Here is a 22739-nt window from a genome sequence, read left to right as displayed (position 1 = left end):
GCTGAAACTCATGTGTATTGAGCCTCTCAAGTATGTCAGACGGATCGAGTGTCTTGAAATCAGGACGTTCTTGGATCATCAGGGCCAAGATGTCAAACGAACTATCAAGTGATCTCAGCAGCGTCTTGACGACTTCGTGTTTGGTAATCTCAGTGGCGCCGAGGGCTTGAAGCTCATTTGTGATGTCAGTGAGTCTGTCAAATGTGTGTTGGACATTCTCATTGTCATTTCGCTTGAAGCGGTTGAAGAGATTGCGAAGGACACTGATTCTTTGATCTCTCTGGGTTGAGATGCCTTTGTTGACCTTGGAGAGCCAGTCCCAAACCAGCTTGGATGTCTTCAAAGCACTCACACGGCCATACTGTCCTTTGGTCAGATGACCACAGATGATGTTCTTGGCAGTAGAGTCCAGTTGAATGAATTTCTTGACATCAGCAGCAGTGACACCTTCTCCAGCCTTGCGAACGTCGTTCTCGATGACATACCATAGGTCGACGCCAATGGCTTCAAGATGCATATGCATCTTATTCTTCCAGTAGGGATATTCAGTTCCATCGAAGACGGGGCACACAGCGGAGACTTTAATTATCCCTGCAGTCGACATAGCTAAAACTCCAGGTGGTTAAACCGAATCACACAGAACAAGGGAGCACCTTGCTCTGATACCAATTGAAAGTGCGTTATATCGACTAGAGGGGGTGAATAGGCGATTTTTATGAAAGTCTTCAAAACGAGGAAGTTATGAAGACAAACAGTAGAGATATGCCTATTACTATGCAGCGGAAGTTAGACTACACTAGGCAAGCCATGGTCAAGTATCAACAGAGTGAAAGCACAGTGACAAATAGCGGTAGTGTAATTAGGATCAGGTAGGAAGATACTATGAAGCCAAACAGATCATACACTCACGTTGTGAAGACAAAATATAGAACAGACACGCAATGACTTCACAATGAGTGATCAGTAAGTAAAAGGAAGTGAAGATGAAACCAGTGACTCGTTGAAGATAATGATGTGTTGGACCAGTTCCAGTTGCTGTGACAACTGTACATCTGGTGGGAGCGGCTAGGTATTTAAACCTTAGGACACACAGTCCCGGACACCCAGTCCTGAACACGCAGCTCAGGACACCAAGTCCTCACCGTATTCTCCTTGAGCTAAGGTCACATAGTCCTCGCCCAATCACTCTGGTAAGTCTTCAAGGTAGACTCCCAAACCTTCACAGACTTCGTTCACTGGCAATCCACAATGTCTCTTGGATGCTCTGAACGCGACGCCTAACCGTCTGGGGATGCACAGTCCTCAAGTGTAATAAGTCTTCAGATCACACAGACAAGAAGACTTAAGTGATGCCCGATGTTCTCTGGCTCTGGGTGGTTAGGGCTTTATCCTCGCAAGGAATTCTCTCTCTCAAAGGCTTCGAGGTGGGTTGCTCTCACACGACAAAAGCCGTACTGTCAATCTAAGCAGCCAACCGTTTATGGTTGTAGGGGGTGGGCTATTTATAGCCACTTGGCAACCCGACCTGATTTGTCTGAAATGACCCTGGGTCACTAAGGAACTAACACGTGTCCCAACGGTCAGATTTCAAACTCTCATGGCAACTTTACTTGGGCTACAAGCAAAGCTGACTTGTCCGGCTCTGGACAAGATTCGCTCTCAATGTCTTCACTCGAAGACATAGGTTTTTGGTTTAGGCATCACTTCAGTCATTCTGACTGGTTCTCCTGGACCCCACTTAACAGTATGGTGGTTCCTATGACTCAACACAAAAGAAAAAGAACTACGAAAGATCTAAGTCTTCGAGCTCCATAGGCTTCATATCATGTCTTCTTTTGTCATAGTCTTCAATGTGAATATCTTCATATACCACCTTTGACTTCAATGTCTTCATACATTTTTAGGGGTCATCACTGGTAGTAAAACCGAATCAATGAGGGACTTCTACCTGTGTTATCCTGCAATTCTCACAAACACATTAGTCCCTCAACTAGGTTTGTCGTCAATACTCCAAAACCAACTAGGGGTGGCACTAGATGCACCTACAATCTCCCCCTTTTTGGTGATTGATGACAAACTAGTTGAAGTTTTCAATGGGGAATATAGTCTGTGAAATTGTAAAGGATAAGGAATTGTCTTCATAAGTTGCAAGGGCTCCCCCTGAAGATGTGCATATAAGTTGATTTGCTTTTGGAATGCAAATGCACATGGCAGGTTGTACTTGTGGAGATCCACTTCTGCTTATGATGACAATTCACTATGCATGTGAAAGTATATGAAGATAATGACATGCATAATGGAAAATGGACGTCTGCAGAATGAGATAAGTGCGGAATTTATCGTCGCACATGCGGAATTTATCTTCGCAAAACAGGGTGGCAAACAAGTAGCAGACGACCATCTGGTTTAAGTGTTACAACTCATAAGAACCAAATGTAGCAAAAAACGAGAGTTGTAAGCACGAAGCAAGATATAAGGCACCCGCCCATATGAACCCGCTTGAAGACTATCAATCTCATATGCTTCTCCCCCTTTTGTCAGTAATGACCAAAAAGGTTTTAAGACATAGAGCCTCTACTCGTTCCCATGAGGAGTAGGTGAAGGAGCAGGGTTGTTGGCGTTGTTTGGCGGTGCAGAAGAGCTTGGAGGTGCTGAAGCAGATGGTGGTGAAGTAGCATCGTCTTCTTCCTCAATGATTCTGGCAGTGACTGTGGCAGCAGAGGAAGAAAACTCAGAGTCTTCAAGAGATGGAGTCCCCAGCAGCACAGCTCTTCGAGGAGGTGCGGAGTCAAACTTGAATTTCTCAGAGAAGCCATCCTCTTGAAGATCAGCTTCAGAAAGCATCATCGTTAGCCCTTTCCATGTGCGGCGACAGGTTTCATGGGAAACAAAAGCGTTCTTGGTGGCAAGATTTCGGATGCGATTTACATCCACCAAGAGGCTTTTCATCTGTCTCTTCAACCAGTCATGATGCCTATCCTGCTTTTGATGAAGGGCCACAAGAAGCTCTCGGTCGTTGAGAACACGAGTGCGCTTCTTGGGTCTTGAAGCAGTGGCACTGTCAGTGGCTTCAGTTGAAGCAGGGTGTGGTGCACGTGTAGTGCCAGCCAAAGGATACACCCTGGAGATGGCTTCAACACCTTCAACGTTTTGAGTGAAGCTCTGGTGTTCTGCATTCTGAAGACTCAGAGGTTGCTTGGCAGGTTCAGGATAGATGGCTTCAGCAGAGGTATCCACATCAGGCAAGAAGATCCGATGGTTGCGGGCTGAGGGCTGATACGAGATGGCAGAGTGAAGTTTGATCAGCCTCATTACCCAAGGAGCATAGAACTTTAAACCAAACAGATCTGAGCCTGATGCAGCTAGTTGGCGTATGAAGAAATCCTGTGCGTTGAAGCATTTGCCATGAAGGATACAGAATATCAGAGTCTTCATTGCACCCTCGATCTTGGCATTTGGAGAGTGTCCTTTAATGGGCCAGAGAGTCCGCCGGATGATGTGATAGATGGTCCTGGGCAGGTACTCAAGGTCTTCAACGAAGAACTCTGTGGGATAAGGAGCATCGTGGGGCAATGGCTTCATCATGGAGAGCATCTGACTCATATTCGGTTCAGGCCTCTGAAATATGCTCTCAATAGCTTCAGTGTGTAGCCGACAGCCTTGCTCGAAGAATTCGCCTGGAGTTGGGCAGGCCAGTGAGCTCAATGATATCAAATGCATTGGCTTCGTGATGAACGTTGCCGGTCATCCACTCCAGGACCCAAGTCTTCGGATATCTGTTGTATCCTTTGATGTGCAGTGTGGCATAGAATTGTAGCAGGAGCTCTTCGTTCCAATGCTCTTCATCAGTAATGAACTATAGGAGACCCACTTGTTTGAAGCAATCCAACGCTTCCTCTAGACAGGGCAGACCAGCAATAGCTTCAACATCAAGGCGCTTGTGCGGGAAAATGCGACCTTGGTTGTACAGTATGCAAGAGTAGTAGCTGCGCTGAGGATAGCTCCAGAACCTATCTGATGAAATCCTTTCCCTTGAATAGGGGTTCTTGGAGCTATTGAAGAAAGTATTATCTTCCCTGAAGGCATTGATGTTGAAGGAGCCAGGTGCTGATGCAGGACCTGGAAACCTTGGCAGTCTGGGGATTGGCTTCTGGACCTGAGGCCTGTGCTCAACATGATAGTTGAATTGGGGACCTGCAGCAGACTCAGGAACAGAAGTTGTGGGTTCAGTGGCTTCGCTGTCTTCTGAAGCTTTTGCTGGGGAGGGCTCCACATTAGCTTCGTTGTTGGTTGTGGCAGCCTCAAGATTTTCATCCTCCGCTTGACTAGCTGGAGGGTCGGTCATAAGCACGTTCTCCTGGAGAACTGCTTCTTGGTGGAGCAGAGGAGTGGGCTCTTGTGGTGCTTCTTCTGCCGCTGATGCAGCCGGAATGTCTTCAGCATAGACTTGAGGCCTTGGACCTTTGCGAAGCCTGCGGAACGCAGACGATGCCTGTGGGGTTGGAGTGAGCCGATCACCGCACTCATGATAGTGCGGTACTCCTCGTCGATGGAAGCGTTGCGAAGCGCTTCCAACAGATTGTCCGGTGCCTCTGGATGGACAGAGGTCACCGGCACAGGCGTCTTGCCCCTCTTAGAAGGAGGCCGCCTGCCCGAGCCCGAAACCGCTGGAGGGTCCGACACGGTGTTCGGCTGAGGGCCGAACTCGGAGCTCTCGGGGGCCCCGTCCCCGCAGCTCCCGGAATCCGGAAGGTCGCCTTGAGGCGCCTCCAGGACTATCTCCCCTCGATCCGGTGCTTCTTGAGACAACACCTCGGCGTCGTCGGCCGGATGAGGGGAGGTGGCGGTCGGGACTCAATCGCTATCCATGTCCGACAAGCCCAAGGAGCCGTCCGATGATACATCGATACTGGCTCATGGCGGCCTGCATAATTGCGTTCGGTGTTAGGGAAAGCAGTGCGACAAAGGAATCCTAGGAGTTACTCTGGTATCCAAATACTTACGATCTCCCCGGGGGCTTGACCCTGGGCAACCACTCGCCTTCGCCTTCGTCGGCGGTGGTGGAACTGTCCGGAAGGAGAGTCCTTCCCTTCTTGGACCCTCCGGCCTCCCCGGTTGGGGCGACCTTCCTTTTCTTGTCTCCCCCAGTCGGTGGGGGAGCATCTTCTTCTTCTTCTTCCTCGTCTTCGGGGGAAGAGTGCGCCGCAAAGTCATCGGACGGTGAGTCCGATGACGCCTGGCGTCGGGAACTCTTTCGGGTTCCCTTGGCCTTCTTGGTCTTATACGGCACCTTATAAGGGGCCGGAGTCAGCATCTTCGCCAGAAGACCGTCTGCGGGGCCTTCGGGCAAAGGAGCCAGACAGTCGATCTGTCCGGCCATCTTCTGCCAGTCTTGTCAAAGGTACGGGAGTTTAGATCCCGCATAAAGTCAATCTATATAAAAAAATAAGTATCCTGTGAAAGGTAAAGCAGCTTACCACACTGGCTTGGCGCTTCGCGCTGAATCCGCGATCCTCAGTAATGGGGGGGGGACCTCGGCACTTTTGAACAGAACCCTCCAGGCGTCTTCATGAGTTGTGTCGAAGAGCCTATTCAGAGTTCGGTGCTGCGCCGGATTGAACTCCCACAAGTTGAACTCCCGTTGTTGGCACGGGAGTATCCGGCGGATGAGCATAACTTGGACTATGTTGACAAGCTTGAGCTTCTTGTCCACCATGTTTTGAATACATGTTTGGAGTCCGGTCAGCTCTTTCGAACTACCCCAGGACAGGCCCTTCTCTTTCCAGGAGGTGAGCCGCGTGGGGATGCCAGATCGGAACTCGGGGGCCGCTGCCCATGCAGGGTCGCGCGGCTCGGTGATATAGAACCACCCCGATTGCCACCCCTTTATGGTTTCCACAAAGGAGCCCTCGAGCCATGTTATGTTGGGCATCTTGCCCACCATGGCGCCTCCGCACTCCGCCTGGCGGCCGCCCACCACCTTCGGCTTGACATTGAAGGTCTTTAGCCATAAGCTGAAGTGGGGCTTGATGCGGAGGAAGGCCTCGCACACGACGATAAACGCCGAGATGTTGAGGATGAAGTTCGGGGCCAGGTCGTGGAAATCCAGGCCGTAATAAAACATGAGCCCGGATGAAGGGATGGAGAGGGAATCCCAGTCCACGGAGGAAATGGGTGAGGAATACTACCCTCTCATGGGGCCTGGGGGTGGGGATGAGCTGCCCCTCATCTGGGAGCCGGTGCGCGATGTCGTCGGGCAGGTATCTGGCTCTCCTCGGTTTCTTGATGTCTCCCTCTGTGACGGAGGAGACCATCCACTTGCCTCCCGCTCCGGACATGATTGGAGAAAGTCGAGGTGGGAAGTGCGGACTTGGGCGATAGAGCTCGAGTGTGCGAAAATGGATGGGTAAGGGAGGAAGAAAGCGTGTATAGAAAGGTGAATCCTTATCCCTTTATATGGGCGGACGAAACTAAGTGTCCCCATTTGCCTGGTAAAACTCGCTTATCCCCCAAGCGCCGCAATTGATGGCGCGGTTGGGTTCCCCACGCCCGTGTTGATGAGAATCCCGTAATAAGGGGACACGATCTCTGCTTTGACAAGATGTGTCGAAAAACTGCCTCGCGTTATGTGCGGGTCTGGTTAAAAGAAACGGTTCAAATAATCATCGGGCCATGATGTAACGTCATGCTGCCAAAACAAGCCAGCAAATTAGATCTGCGAAAATATTATTCTCTCTACAGTGGAATGTGGAACTTATTTTGCAGGGTCGGACACTATCCTCGTACTCAAATTCTTCTGCGGTGTATTCGGAGAAGGAACCCGCCTTGCAATGCCGAAGACAATACTGCGCGCCGGACTCATCGTCATTGAAGCCTGGTTCAGGGGCTACTGAGGGAGTCCTGGATTAGGGGGTCTCCGGATAGCCAGACTATCTCCATTGGCCAGACTGTTAGACTATGAAGATACAAGATTGAAGACTTCATCTCGTGTCCGGATGGGACTCTACTTGGCGTGGAAGGCAAGCTAGGCAATACGGATATGGATATCTCCTCCTTTGTAACCGACCTTGTGTAACCCTAACCCTCTCCGGTGTCTATATAAACCGAAGGGTTTTAGTCCGTAGGACAACAATCACAACATACAATCATACCATAGGCTAGCTTCTAGGGTTTAGCCTCTCTGATCTTGTGATAGATATACTCTTGTACTACCCATATCATCAATATTAATCAAGCAGGACGTAGGGTTTTACCTCCATCAAGAGGGCCCGAACCTGGGTAAAACGTCGTGTCCCCTGCCTCCTGTTACCATCCGGCCTAGACGCACAGTTCGGGACCCCCTACCCGAGATCCGCCGGTTTTGACACCTACAAGAATTATGTTCCCGTAGATTTTATCGTTCTTGATATAGATTGCAATCCTTCTTGCCCTATTATTCTTGGTAGACCTTTCCTTAGAACGGTTGGTGCAATTATTGATATGAAGGAAGGGAATATTAGATTTCAATTTCCATTAAAAAAGGGCATGGAACACTTCCCTAGAAATAAAATAAAATTACCATATGAATCTATCATGAGAGCCACTTATGGATTGCCTACCAAAGATGGCAATGCCTAGATCTATTCTTACTTGTTATGCCTAGCTAGGGGCGTTAAACGATAGCGCTTGTTGGGAGGCAACCAAATTTTATTTTTATTCCTTGCCTTTTGCTCCTGTTTAGTAATAAATAAATAATCTAACCTCTGTTTTGGTTGTGTTTTTTTGTGTTTAATTAGTGTTTGTGTCAAGTAGAACCGTTGGGAAGACTTGGGGAAAGTCTTGTTGAACTTGCTGTAAAAAACAGAAACTTTAGCGCTCACGAGAACTGCTGTCATTTTTTATTTTGAAAGTGATATTTAGTTAATTATTTTTGCAGATGATTAATATATAAATTCCTCACGTCCAGCAATTTATTTTAGAATTTTTAGGGTTCCAGATCTTGCGCTAGCTACAGATTTACTACAGACTGTTTTGTTTTTGACAGATTCTGTTTTTCGTGTGTTGTTTGCTTATTTTGATGAATCTATGGCTAGTAAAATAGTTTATAATCCATAGAGAAGTTGGAATACAGTAGGTTTAACACCCATATAAATAAAGAATGAGTTCATTACAGTACCTTGAAGTGGTCTTTTGTTTTCTTTCGCTAACGGAGCTCACGAGTTTTCTACTTTAAGTTTTGTGTTGTGAAGTTTTCAAGTTTTGGGTATAGATTTGATGGATTATGGAACAAGGAGTGGCAAGAGCCTAAGCTTGGGGATGCCCATGGCACCCCCAAGATAATCTAAGGACACCTAAAAGCCAAAGCTTGGGGATGCCCCGGAAGGCATCCCCTCTTTCGTCTACTTCTATCGGTAACTTTACTTGGAGCTATATTTTTATTCACCAGATGATATGTGTTTTGCTAGGAGCGTCTTTTATGATTTGAGTCTTTTCTTATTAGTTTACCACAATCATCCTTGCTGTACACATCTTTTGAGAGAGCCATACATGATTTGTAATTTGATAGAATACTCTATGTACTTCACTTATATATTTTGAGCTTTATAGTTTTGCTCTAGTGCTTCACTTATATCTTTTAGAGCACGATGGTGAATTTTTTTTATAGAAACTATTGATCTCTCATGCTTCACTTAGATTATTTTGAGAGTCTTAATAGGATGGTAATTTGCTTAAAATCCTAATATGCTTGGTATGCAAGATTAATAATAAAACTTTCGTATGCGTGTGTTGAATACTAAGAAGAAATTGATGCTTGATAATTGTTTTGAGATATGAGGATGGTGATATTAGAGTCATGCTAGTTGAGTAGTTGTGAATTTGAGAAATGCTTGTGTTGAAGTTTGTGATTCCCGTAGCATGCACGTATGGTGAACCGTTATGTGATGAACTCGGAGCATGATTTATTTATTGATTGTCTTCCTTATGAGTGGCGGTCGGGGACGAGCGATGGTCTTTTCCTACCAATCTATCCCCCTAGGAGCATGCACATAATACTTTGCTTTGATAACTTCTATATTTTCGCAATAAGTATATGAGTTCTTTACGACTAATGTTGAGTCCATGGATTATACGCACTTTCCTTCCTTCCACCATTGCTAGCCTCTCTAATACCGCGCACTTTTCGCCGGTATCATACACCCACCAAATACCTCCCTCAAAAAAGCCACCATACCTACCTATCATGGCATTTCCATAGCCATTCCGAGATATATTGCCATGCAACTTTCCACCGTTCCTTTCATTATGACACGCTCCATCATTGTCATATTGCTATGCATGATCATGTAGTTGACATTGTATTTATGGCAAAGCCACCGTTCATAATTCTTTCATACATGTCACTCATGAGTCATTGCACATCCCGGTACACCGCCGGAGGCATTCATATAGAGTCATATTTTGTTCTAAGAATTGAGTTGTAATTCATGAGTTTTAAGTAAATAAAAGTGTGATGATCATCATTATTAGAGCATTGTCCCAGTGAGGAAAGGATGATGGAGACTATGATTCCCCCACAAGTCGGGATGAGACTCCGGACGAAAAAAATAATATAAAAAAGAGGCCATAAAAAAAGAGAAAGGCCCAAATAAAAAAATATGAGAGAAAAAGAGAGAAGGGACAATGTTACTATCCTTTTACCACACTTGTGCTTCAAAGTAGCACCATGATCTTCATGATAGAGAGTCTCTCATTATGTCACTTTCATATACTAGTGGGAAGTTTTCATTATAGAACTTGGCTTGTATATTCCAATGATGGGCTTCCTCAAAATGCCCTAGGTCTTCGTGAGCAAGCGAGTTGGATGCACACCCACTTAGTTTCTTTTGAGCTTTCATATACTTATATCTCTAGTGCATCCGTTGCATGGCAATCCCTACTCACTCACATTGATATCTATTGATGGGAATCTCCATAGCCCGTTCATACGCCTAATTGATGTGAGACTATCTTCTCCCTTTTTGTCTTCTCCACAACCACCATTCTATTGCACCTATAGTGCTATATCCATGGCTCACGCTCATGTATTGCGTGAAGATCGAAAAAAGTTTTGAAAATGTCAAAAGTATGAAACAATTGGTTGGCTTGTCATAGGGGTTGTGCATGATTCAAATACTTTGTGTGGTGAAGATAGAGCATAGCCAGACTATATGATTTTGTAGGGATAGCTTTCTTTGGCCATGATATTTTGAGAAGACATAATTGCTTTGTTAGTATGCTTGAAGTATTATTCTTTTTATATCAATATGAACTTTTGTCTTGAATCTTTTGAATCTGAATATTCATACCACAATTAAGACGATTTACATTGAAATTATGCCAAGTAGCACTCCGCATCAGACATTCTGTTTTTATCATTTACCTACTCGAGGACGAGCAAGAATTAAGCTTGGGGATGCTTGGTACGTCTCCAACGTATCTATAATTTTTGATTGCACCATGCTATATTATCTACTGTTTTAGACATTATTGGGCTTTATTATCCACTTTTATATTATTTTTGGGACTAACCTATTAACCGGAGGCCCAGCCCAGAATTGTTGTTTTTGCCTGTTTTAGGGTTTTGAAGAAAAGGAATATCAAACGGAGTCCAAACGGAATGAAACCTTCGGAAACGTGATTTTCTCATCAGATAAGATCCAGGAGACTTGGACCCTCCGTCAAGAAAGCCACGAGGTGGTCACGAGGGTAGGGGGCGCCCCCCCCCTAGGGCGCTCCCCCTGCCTCGTGGGCCCCTTGAAGCTCCACCGACGTACTTCTTTCTCCTATATATATCCACATACCCCCAAATGATCGGGGACGGAGCCAAAAACCTAATTCCACCGCCGCAACTTTCTGTATCCACGAGATCCCATCTTGGGGCCTGTTTTGGAGCTCCGTCGGAGGAGGCATCGATCACGGAGGGCTTCTACATCATCATCCAAGCCCCTCTGATGAAGTGTGAGTAGTTTACTTCAGACATACGGGTCCATAGCTAGTAGCTAGATGGCTTCTTCTCTCTTTTTGGATCTCAATACAATGTTCTCCCCCTCTCTCGTGGAGATCTATTCGATGTAATCTTCTTTTTGCGGTGTGTTTGTTGAGACCGATGAATTGTGGGTTTATGATCAAGTCTATCTATGAATAATATTTGAATCTTCTCTGAATTCTTTTATGTATGATTGGTTATCTTTGCAAGTCTCTTCGAATTATCAGTTCGGTTTGGCCTACTAGATTGGTTGTTCTTGCCATGGGAGAAGTGCTTAGCTTTGGGTTCGATCTTGCAGTGTCCTTTCCCAGTGACAGAAGGGGCAGCAAGGCATGTATTGTATCGTTGCCATCGAGGATAACAAGATGGGATTTTTTTATCATATTGCATGAAACTATCCCTATACTTCATGTCATCTTGCTTAAGGCGTTACTCTGTTTTTAACTTAATACTCTAGATGCATGCTGGATAGCGGTCGATGAGTGGAGTAATAGTAGTAGATGCAGAATCGTTTCGGTCTACTTGTCTCGGACGTGATGCCTATATACATGATCATACCTAGATATTCTCAAAACTATGCTCAATTCTGTCAATTGGTCAATAGTAATTTGTTCACCCACCATAGAATACTTATGCTCTTGAGAGAAGCCACTAGTGAAACCTATGGCCCCCGGGTCTCTTTCTCATCATATCAATCTCCATCACTTTATTATTGCTTTGCTTTTACTTTGCTTTTACTTTGCACCTCTATACCAAAAATACCAAAAAATATTATTTATCATCTCTATCAGATCTCACTTTCGTAAGTGACCGTGAAGGGATTGACAACCCCTAAGCGCGTTGGTTGCGTTGAGCTATTGTTTTTGTGTAGGTACGACGGACTCGAGCGTAGCCTCCTACTGGATTGATACCTTGGTTCTCAAAAACTGAGCGAAATACTTACGCTACTTTGCTGCATCATCCCTTCCTCTTCGGGGAAATCCAACGCAATGCTCAAGAGGTAGCAGTGAACAAATTACTGTTGAGCAATTGATAGAAAAGTGCATAATTATGAGAATATATATGCATGATCATGTATATAGGCATCACGTCTGCAACAAGTAGACCGAAACGATTCTGCATATACTACTATTACTCCACACATCGACCGCTATCCAGCATGCATCTAGAGTATTAAGTTCATAAGAACAGAGTAACGCATTAGGAAAGATGACATGATGTAGAGGGATAAACTCAAGCAATATGATATAAACCCCATCTTTTTATCCTCGATGGAAAAAATACAATACGTGCCTTGCTGCCCCTGCTGTCACTGGGAAAGGACACCGCAAGATTGAACTCAAAGCTAAGCACTTCTCCCATTGCAAGAAAGATCAATCTAGTAGGCCAAACCAAACTGATTATTCAAAGAGACTTGCAAAGATAACCAGTCATACATAAAATATTTCAGAGAAGAATCAAATATTGTTCATAGATAAACTTGATCATAAACCCACAATTCATCGGATCTCGACAAACACACCGCAAAAAGAGTTACATCGAATAGATCTCCAAGAAGATCGAGGAGAACATTGTATTGAGCTCCAAAGAGAGAGAAGAAGCCATCTAGCTAATAACTATGGACCTGTCGTGGGTTTGTCATGGCAGATGTCCTTGTGAAAGGACTTAGTCGTGGAGCCATCGCTACGGGATAGCTTTAAGGGGTTAAACCGGACAAAGGGACATGGGGAATTTTATACTAGTTCGGCGCCTTCGAGGAAGGTAAAAGACTACGTCTAGTTGTGATTGGTATTGCTAGGGTTTCGAAGGCCAGGGAGCGAATCCGCTTTGTCTGGCTCTCGAGTTGTTGTTGTCTGTCCCTAAACCGCAGCCGAGTCGTCCGTTTATATACATAGGTTGACGCCCGCCGGGCTATAGAGTCCCGAAGCCGGATCATAAACGTGTCCGGTTCGGTCTCTACTCTCCCTATCTTACCATACAAGTTATATGACTAGGTCGGTTTACATTTACAGGCTGTAACCCGCCTTTGGGCCTTGGGCCTTCCTTAAAGCGCCATTATCCTCACATCTTCATGGGCTTCTATTCTTCAAAGAGTCAACCCGGCTACATAAGGCCGGTTTACCTCCAGTAGTAATATCTCCAACATTAGGCCCCAGATTGGTTTGAACTTGTTCATGTCAATCTCCCACACTTAGAAAAAATCTTCTCTCCTATCTTCACTTTTGATCTTGTAAACCGCCGTGACGTCATACTTCAAAATTATGATAAACCGCCCTGACGTCATCCATCCGTTGGTGTCAGAGATTACCTTCATTTAATATATATTCAGTCATCGAGGCGACACCTTTATTAACTTATCCATTTTTGGGCTCCTCGATTCCCGCACTTGCCGTTTTATCGCTTCGCCTTATAAATAGGACCGAGGGGTCATTTTCACCTTTTCCCCCTCGTGCCTCTTCGCGTCGTCCTCGTCGTGCCGCTCAACCTCTGGAGCTCCGCCGCCACCGTCGACCGTCGCCTCTGCTCCGACCCTGGCCGCTGCATCACCCTGAACGCACCAGAATACTGCGGTGCCTCTCCTCTTCCTCACCAGCTCCGGTAAGTTCTCTGCTTTTTTCGCCACAAATCTGTTCTAGGGTTTCGACATTCTTTGCGGTTCTTCTACAGTTCATCAGCGCTTCAGTGTTGTTCTTCCCTGTTCTGCCTTTAGTCTGTAGATGGTCACTTCGTGCTTGACGTATCCCTTGCCGTAGCTAACCTTCCATTATCATCACAAACCCTTATGCGCAAAGAACTGATCTAGTCCTTCATAAATTGCTTCGGTTCTGCACCCCTTCTAGATCCAATTATTTTTGCTTTTCTATCTTACCTTAGATCCAAAAAAATTATATATCACTGTGAGATATGTTTCTCCTTACACCAACATAGGCGGTTTAACCTTGTATAAGCAGTCTATGCCATTAGCCCTCTAATAAACCGGAGGAGCATTTTACCTTCATAATTATGCTCCGATTTAACAGTGTCTGAGTAATCATGTGCTAGTATTACTTTTTTCCCTTTTTGCATTAGTCTCCAGTTCATACTATTTCACATATCAGTATGTTTCTTACTCCCTTGTCTCTTGCATATGATCATGCGTAATTTGTAAACCGGCCTTTCATTTTCAGTTTGTTTGCTTTGCAATGGCCATACAATTCACTGCCTGCAACTAGGCTCGTTCTCGGGTTACTGAGGCTCAGTTGAATGAGATGGTTAGCATCGGTTCCCTGCCTAAGAAAACTGAAATCAAATGGCGAGTTCCCAGAACAGAAAATCCTCCAACCCCAAGGCAAGGTGAGGTGGTGGTCTTTGTTGACCATATAGGTCGTGACTTCAAACCTCCAGAGTCAAAATTTTATCGAGATGTGCTTGCCAGCTTCCAACTTCATCCGCAAGCTATTGGTCCCAACTCGGTTTCCAACTTATGCAACTTCTAGGTCTTTTGTGAAGTATATTTACAAGAAGAACCAACTGCAGGACTATTCCGGGATTTCTTTCACTTAAACCGGCGCACAGAGTTTGTAAATGGTCCGAAGACAGAACTTGGTGGCGTCTCGATTCAAAAGCAGAAAGAAGTTGAATTTCCTCATGCCAAACATCATAGCCACCCAAAGGAATGGAACCAAACATGGTTTTATTGCAAAGACACTTCGCCTGAGGGTGAAAATCCCCTCCCCGGCTTTCGTGATCACAGACTATCAAATACTCACCCAATGCCACAACGCCTAAGCTCTTCGGAAAGGGCGAAATATGCTCCTCAACTCGCCAAACTCTGGGCCTTTATGGCAAACGGTTTAACAGGCGTGGACTTTGTGCGTTGTTGGATATCCTGGAGTATCTTGCCACTAAGCCGGCGTCTCGGTTTAATGTGCGAATATACCGGTGAGGTTGACGACCCTCAACGCCATTGCAACATCCAATTATCTGAGGAAGAAGTCACTGAAGGTGTAAAGAAGATTCTGAATGAGTCGGAACTGATCTGTAGTCAAACCGGTCTAAGTCCCTTCTATGTCAAGAACAAACCACCTGCTGTAAGCATTATACTCCCTCTTTATCTCTAATATCTTGAACTTATGCAACCTGTAACCCTTCTTCTTTATATGTAGGGTGGCGACCCCTTCTGGAAACGGAAAACCGTAGAGAAAGCGGCAAAGCCGACTGGAGACAAAGCGGTCAAGTTATCCCGCCCAAAGACCAAAGCTGTCAAACGGACGTCAAAGCGAAAAATAGCTGACCGGATTAATATGGAGCTTGATGATGATAATGATGATCTAGAAGCTGAGGTAGAACTTGACTCACTTGGCTCTCTTTTTATGCATCTCATTAACAATGATCTTCCTCAGGAGGATGCAGAAGCTAGTCAAGCTGATGACGTAGAGGTAATTACCCTTTCCTCCGGTTCAGACTCTATGCCAACACAAAAAACTCGCCAAGCAGTCTGGAAAGTAAGCTTTTCTCATCCTCTTGCTCACTTGGATCCAACATTTATTTTGAAGACTCAACAGCATGAAGCTCACCGGACAACCTGGCACGGTGGCCAACAGGTCACTTCAACCGGTTTACCTGACACTCCGGTTCGGAAGCGCCGGTCTGAGGTCTCTCCTACTTCTGACCATTCTTACCCCAAGGCAGGTTATTTCAGACAGCCTCTTAATCCGTCTGATTCAAATTATCAGGTGACACCTCCTTCCTCTTCTGGTGAATCGACAGCAACTCAACTCCCCCCTTTGAAAACTATGGTCGGGTGAGTTGTAAAAACCTTTACTTTAAATGCGCCCTAAATCCTTTGAATAGGATGTTAATCCTTTTTTATTCTGTTTGCAGGGCCAAAGCCAGACCCAGCAAGAAAGCTCGGGTCACCAATCCGCCAGAAGACCCTGTCGCCGAAGAAGAAGAACCAAGAGGTGAACCAGAACAGACTGATGAACCGAAAGACCCCCAACCTGAAGCTACTTTTGATGATCCAACCCTTGAAGGCCAACATACCGATGAACCAATAGATGCTGAGCCTGCTGCACCCGATACTGAACCGGCAGGGCCAATCCAGGCTAGTCCGGTGAAAGACACTGAAATTCCAACATCATCCACCAAAAATCCTGAAGGCCAAGGTGATGATGTTATTATTACTGGAATAGGCCACAGCTCTCCTGGCCATCCCATCATTTTAGCTCAGCATAGTGCTAAAGAAGAACAAGCTGCCTGGGATAAAGGTAAATGGAGCAGCGACTTATCAAACTATGCTCATCTTAACGCTGATGAGCTTCATTCTGGCTCTTGAACCGTCTGCACTCAAACCGGGATTATGAAGCCGGTTTGGTGAACTTGATGAAAGAGCGATATGAGGTAAATTCCTCTCCCTTTGTATATTGATTTATAGCTGAAACACTATCCCAAGTAGCCCCCAAGGGCCGTTTTATGATTGTTAATCACAAACCGGGTCTTTGTAACACTTTAAGCATCCCATCATTGATCCTTGCAATGGCATGTCACTAATAATAGATAAGACTCATCTTGAAAAAATTAGATAACTTTCTGCAGCATAGCCCCCAAAGGCCGGTTTAACTTGGCAAGTTAATCCGGTTTTGAATTAACACATCCGTTCTAGAACAGACGCACATTAGCCCCCAAGTGTCAAGGATAATGCTTGCATTGTTCTGGAGACTTGTATAAAGTGTAGTATTTGAGAGCAAATAGGCATTAGCCCCCAAGTATGAAGTGCATAACTTTGTTATACGCTTTGTACTTTAGCACAGATATATGTTGTTTGTTTAACATACCTTCAACATTGCAGGCTGAACTGAGAAACAAAGATGCCCAAAATTCTGACTTGCAAGAAAATGTGAAGTCATAACAAGCTGAGGCTGCAAAAGCCAAAGAGGAGCTGACCCAGGCCCTGGCCGGAATGGAAAATCTGAAAGAAACCTTCAACCAAGAACATGCTGAATGGGAAACCGAGAAATCCGGTCTAACCAAAAGAGCTGTAGACGACGAGGCAGCCCTGAAGCCAGTGGTTGAAGAACTAGCCGGTTTGAAACGCCAAATCAATGCTATGACATCTGCTATCTTTGGTAAGTGTCTACTTATATATGTTGCGCCAGTCAATGAATCTTATAACTGACCAAAATGTTGATAAAATCTTTGGCAGGCACTCGGATCGCTCATCTTGGTACAGATATGTAGATGAAGCTCAAAGTGGCATATACATTGGTTGAACAGCTATACTCTGGGTCTCAACGGGTTATTAGCACGGCAGCTTATAACAAACCGGCTCCAACTTTGATTAAGGAAACCCTTGAGAAGTTGGGCATGTTACCAGCCCGTATTGCCGAGTTGAAGAGAGCAGCTGCCCGAGCAGGAGCTTTAACCGCCCTTATTCGAGCCAAAGCCTGGATTCCAGACCTTGAAGCGGAGTATATCATCAAAGGATACCCAGGCGTCAAAGAAGATGGTTCAAACTTCGACAATGATGATCTTCGGCGGCTGACCAAATAGATGCGGCCAGCAGCCAGCAAGTTGGCTGAGGATACCGAGTTGTCCCATTTTCAACCGTTTTATGATGCAAAAGGGAAAAGATAGACGGCCGACATCCGTGAAGTCGAAGAACTTGTGCCTCCGATTCGTAAGCACACTTACGCTCCTGGTATTAACCCTTCCAATCTTATCCATGAGGAAGTAGTATTTCAAGCGTTAACTAGAATCGATTGGTCAACGGCTGATTTCCAACGTCTGGGAAGGGATGAAGAAGTGCCTACACCAACTAACCCTCAACCATCAAACCGTCGCAATGAAGAGTCCTGATCCGGTCGCTGTTTTATATGGCTACTATGAAAAACAATGATACTGTTTGAGCCGCTTTGAGGCTTCATGTAATAGGATAGCTGAAACTCCGTTTGTCTGCCATGCCATTGAGCATGTTTCGTAATACTGGTTCTTAACATTGCGCCCAATTTGTTTATGAAGACAGTTCTGGACACATCACTGGTAAGTTGCCTGGGCACTCTTGAGTCCAAAAGGCATGGAAACATAGCAGAAGGCTCCAAAGGGAGTTATGAAAGCTGTCTTCTCCTGGTCCTTAACCGCCATTTTGATCTGATGATAACTAGAGTAAGCATCCAGAAAACACAAATGGTCACAACTCGCCATAGCATCAATTATCTGATCAATGCGAGGGAGAGCAAAGGGGTCTGCAGGGCAAGCCTTGTTTAAATCTGTGTAGTCCACACACATGCGCCAAGTGCCATTTTTCTTAAGAACTAGCACCGGATTAGCTAACCACTCTGGATGAAAAACTTCAACAATAAACCCTGCGGCCAACAGACGGGCTACCTCTTCACCTATAGCCTTACGTCTCTCTTCATTGAAACGGCGGAGGAACTGCCGGACCGGTTTAAACTTAGGATCAATGTTGAGTGTGTGCTCAGCGAGTTCCCTCGGTACACCTGGCATGTCAGAAGGTTTCCATGCAAAGATGTCCCGATTCTCATGGATGAACTCGATGAGCGCGCTTTCCTATTTGGGATCCAGGTTAGCGCTGATGCTAAACTGTTTGGATGAATCGCCAGGAACAAAGTCAACCATCTTAGTGTCTGTAGCCAATTTGAACTTCAACGCTGGATCATGTTCTGTAGTTGGCTTTTTCAAAGAGGTCATGTCTGCCGGATCAACTTGCTCCTTATAGAATTTCAACTCCTCTGTGGCACAAACCGACTCAGCATAAGCCGCATCACCTTCTTCACACTCCAAAGAAATCTTTCTACTTCCATGTACTGTGATAGTCCCTTTATGACCTGGCATTTTAAGCTGTAGATAAACATAACATGGCCTTGACATAAACTTAGCATAAGCCGGCCACCCAAACAAGGCGTGGTATGGACTTCTGATCTTTACCACCTAAAATGTCAATGTTTCTGACCTTGAATCATAGTCATCTCCAAAAGCTACCTCCAAAGCTATCTTGCCAACAGGATATGCAGACTTACCAGGCACCACGCCATGAAAGACCGTATTTGATGGTTTAAGATCCTTATCTGTCAACCCCATACGGCGGAATGTATCATAATACAAAATATTGATACTACTTCCCCCATCCATGAGTACTTTGGTAAACTTGTATCCCCCGACTTGAGAGGCCACCACCAGGGCCAAGTGACCTGGATTATCAATCCGGGGTGGGTGATCATCTCTACTCCACAAAATAGGTTGCTCAGACCAGCGTAAATACTGAGGTACTGCCGGTTCAACAGAGTTTACTGCCCTTTTGTGAAGCTTCTGATCACGTTTGCACAAACTAGTAGTGAAGACATGATACTGCCCGCTGTTCAGCTGTTTGGGATTGCTCTGATAACCCGACTGCTGCTGCTGCTGCTGATTCCCCTGATGGTTGTAACCTCCATGGTTGCCTTGGTGCCCTTGATTGACGTGTCCGGTTTGGTTGCCTTGAAACCCTAAACTGGAACCACCACCTCTGTAACCCGGCCCGTGGAAACCTCCTCATGAACCGCCGGGCGGGCCATTGTCATATTGGAACATATTGGAATTATTGAAATCCTGCATGATATAACAGTCCTTCCAAAGACGTGACGCCGGTTTTTCCTTCGATCCATGCTTTGGACAGGGCTGATTCAACAAGCGCTCCAAATTGGGGCCTGAACCTCCACCCCTCTGGGGCTGCTTGCCCTTACGGCGCTGGCCATTCTCCTGCGCGTTGGTATTTGCAACAAAGTCCAAGCTGCTGTCGGCCTTGCGCTTACCACCGTTTCCATGGCCTACCGGATTATGCTGCTGACCCTTGGTATTGCCGTTCTTCTTACCTTTCCCCGCTTTATCCTCCTCTGAGTTTGGGTCTTTGGTATTATCTGAATCGGCGTATTTAACCAAAGCGGCCATGAGCGTTGACATATCATTACAGTGACGTTTGAGTCTTCCCAACTTCTGTTTGAGCGGTAAGAAACGGCAATTGCCCTCCAATGTTAACACTGCAGTGTCCGCAATGAATGCAAAATCGCCGAAACCCACTTGACCCAATGGGTTGTAGACTCCCCTTCCTCTTGGACACAAGCGGCCAGATCCACGATTGACATCGGCTGCTTACAAGTATCTTTGAAGTTCTGGATAAACTGGTGGTTTAACTCAGCCCATGATCTGACAGAATTGGTTGGTAAGCTCTTCAACCAAGTGCGAGCTGTTCCTTCCAACATCATGGTGAAATATTTAGCACACACTGCCTCATCCACATCTAACATTTCCATTACCATCTCATAGCTCTCTACCCACGCCTCTAGTTGCAAATCGGCGGTGTAATTTGGTACTTTACGAGGTCCCTTGAAATCCTTGGGCAGTCTCACATTACGCAAAGTGGGGGTAAGACACGGCACCCCTAAAGAACTGAACACCACACCTGGCTCCACCGAGGCCGTAGGGTGAACCGGAGTATGTTGTCGTGCTCCGTGTCGAGCTGCCAACTCGGCCTCCCGACGTGCGCGGCCATGGTCCACAACATCCTGCGCATTAGCGCCTCCCCCTGCCGGGTTGTTTCCTCGTGGTGAATTTCGGTGACGTGCACTGCTAGATACGGCCGGTTCGTCCTCCACGTGTCTGTTGTAGCTCCGGCTTGGACGGGGAGTGGAATGAATCCTCTCATGACTGTGTGAATACGCCTGCTATTGATTTAGTGCTGTTTGAAGGAGATCCCTGGCCCGACGTGCTTCCACTGCAACTGGTGACTCGCCGTCGGTTGGGAGGGCCGCTAGGCATGAAGCGGAGACCACGATGTTGTCCAACGGGTTGGAATAATGCCCAGGAGGCGTCGGCACATACTGTGGCACAACGTTGTTCTAGCGAGGCGGGTCCATCGTGTGCGGTTGAACCGGCGCTCTTGTTCCCGGTGCCTCCACTCGGTTTGATATGGGTTGGTTACCAGCTCCTGCTCCTGGCGTGTTGAAGAGATTCTGCGGCTCATAAACCGACGGGAGACGCGATCGGTACCTTCTTCGCATGACTTCCTCTGAAGCATTCTGATCTAGCCTAATCCGGTAGGCATGTGCTTCCAATTCAGCCCGCTCTGCGGCTATCCTAGCATTCTCTATTGCCAAATCCGCTTTAGCCTGGGCTATCTGATCTTTCACCTTTGCAATTTCCACATTGTGTTGATCCCTAGCTGCTGCATCCACCTCTGCGGCCATCAACGTTGCCAAAGCGTCGAACAAATCAGACAGGACTTGGGCTGGAGGTGGAGCTGAGCTTCCTGCCCCTGCCGGTGTGGCCGTTGTTGAACCGGAGAGCATTGCTGCGGCGGTAGATGAATGAGGCGCTGATTGTGTGCCGGCCATGAAGATGGCGGCCCGGTTTGGCAGATCAGGGGAATCTGGAATACTGTTGCCCTCGGATCCTCCATCAATCTAGCCATCCTGCAACTGGTAAAGTGATTCGGTCTCTCCAGAAGACTCGTCGTCAGAACAGACCACGGTCTCTCCATCAAACACCGGTTCGTCCTCGTAGCTCTATCCATGGATGACACCCACGAAGACATGCCTTGTCTCGGGCTGAACCAGCGAAGAACTTGCACGCCGAGCCATTTCGATGATGTCGGTGCAGATGCCCAGCTCAGGGGCCGGTTCGCCGATCTTGCCGATGAAGACGTGAATCCCACCAAAGGGGACCCGGTACCCGTATTCGATTGAATCGGCCTCGGGACCCCATCCTGCGTTGTCGATGTAGAGCTTGCCGCGACGACTCTTCGTCATCTGGCCCACAGCGTATCCCTTAAGTCCATCAAAGCTGCCCTTCAAGAACTTGAAACCATTGTGCGATAGCCCCACGGTGGGCGCCAACTGTCGTGGGTTTGTCACGGCAGATGTCCTTGTGAAAGGACTTAGTCGTGGAGCCATCACTACGGGTTAGCTTTAAGGGGTTAAACCGGACAAAGGGACACGGGGAATTTTATACTAGTTCGTCTCCTTCGAGGAAGGTAAAAGCCTACGTCTAGTTGTGATTGGTATTGCTAGGGTTTCAAAGGCCAGGGAGCGAATCTGCTTTGTCTGGCTCTCAAGTTGTTGTTGTTTGTCCCTAAAACACGGTCGGGTCGTCCCTTTATATACATAGGTTGACGCCCGCCGGGCTACAGAGTCCCGAAGCCGGATCATAAACGTGTCCGGTTCGGTCTCTACTCTCCCTATCTTACCATACAAGTTATATGGCTAGGTTGGTTTACATTTACAGGCTGTAACCCACCTTTGGGCCTTGGGCCTTCCTTAAAGCGCCATTATCCTCACATCTTCATGGGCTTCTATTCTTCAAAGAGTCAACCCAGCTACATAAGGTCGGTTTACCTCCAGTAGTAATATCCCCAACAAGACCCGAAGGTCTGTGGTAAACTACTCACACATCATCGGAGAGGCTATGGTGTTGATGTAGAAGCCCTCTGTGATCGATTCCCCCTTCGGCGGAGCTCCAGAAAAGGCCTCAAGATGGGATCTCTTGGGTACATAAGGTTGCGGCGGTGGAAATAGGGTTTGGTGGTGCTCCTGGATGTTTTCGGGGTATATGGATATATATAGGAGGAGGAAGAAGTAGGTCGGTGGAGCTGCGAGGGGCCCACGAGGGTGGGGGCGCGCCCAGGGGGCAGCCGCGCCTCCCTGCCTCGTGGCCGCCTCGCTTCTTTCTTGACGTCTACTCCAAGTCCCCTGGATCACATTTG

Source organism: Triticum urartu, chromosome 3 (genome assembly GCF_003073215.2).
Source record: "Triticum urartu cultivar G1812 chromosome 3, Tu2.1, whole genome shotgun sequence".
Classification (NCBI taxonomy): Eukaryota; Viridiplantae; Streptophyta; class Magnoliopsida; order Poales; family Poaceae; genus Triticum; species Triticum urartu.
The sequence above is the reverse complement of the archived record's forward strand: the minus strand, read 5'-3'. Positions refer to the sequence as shown.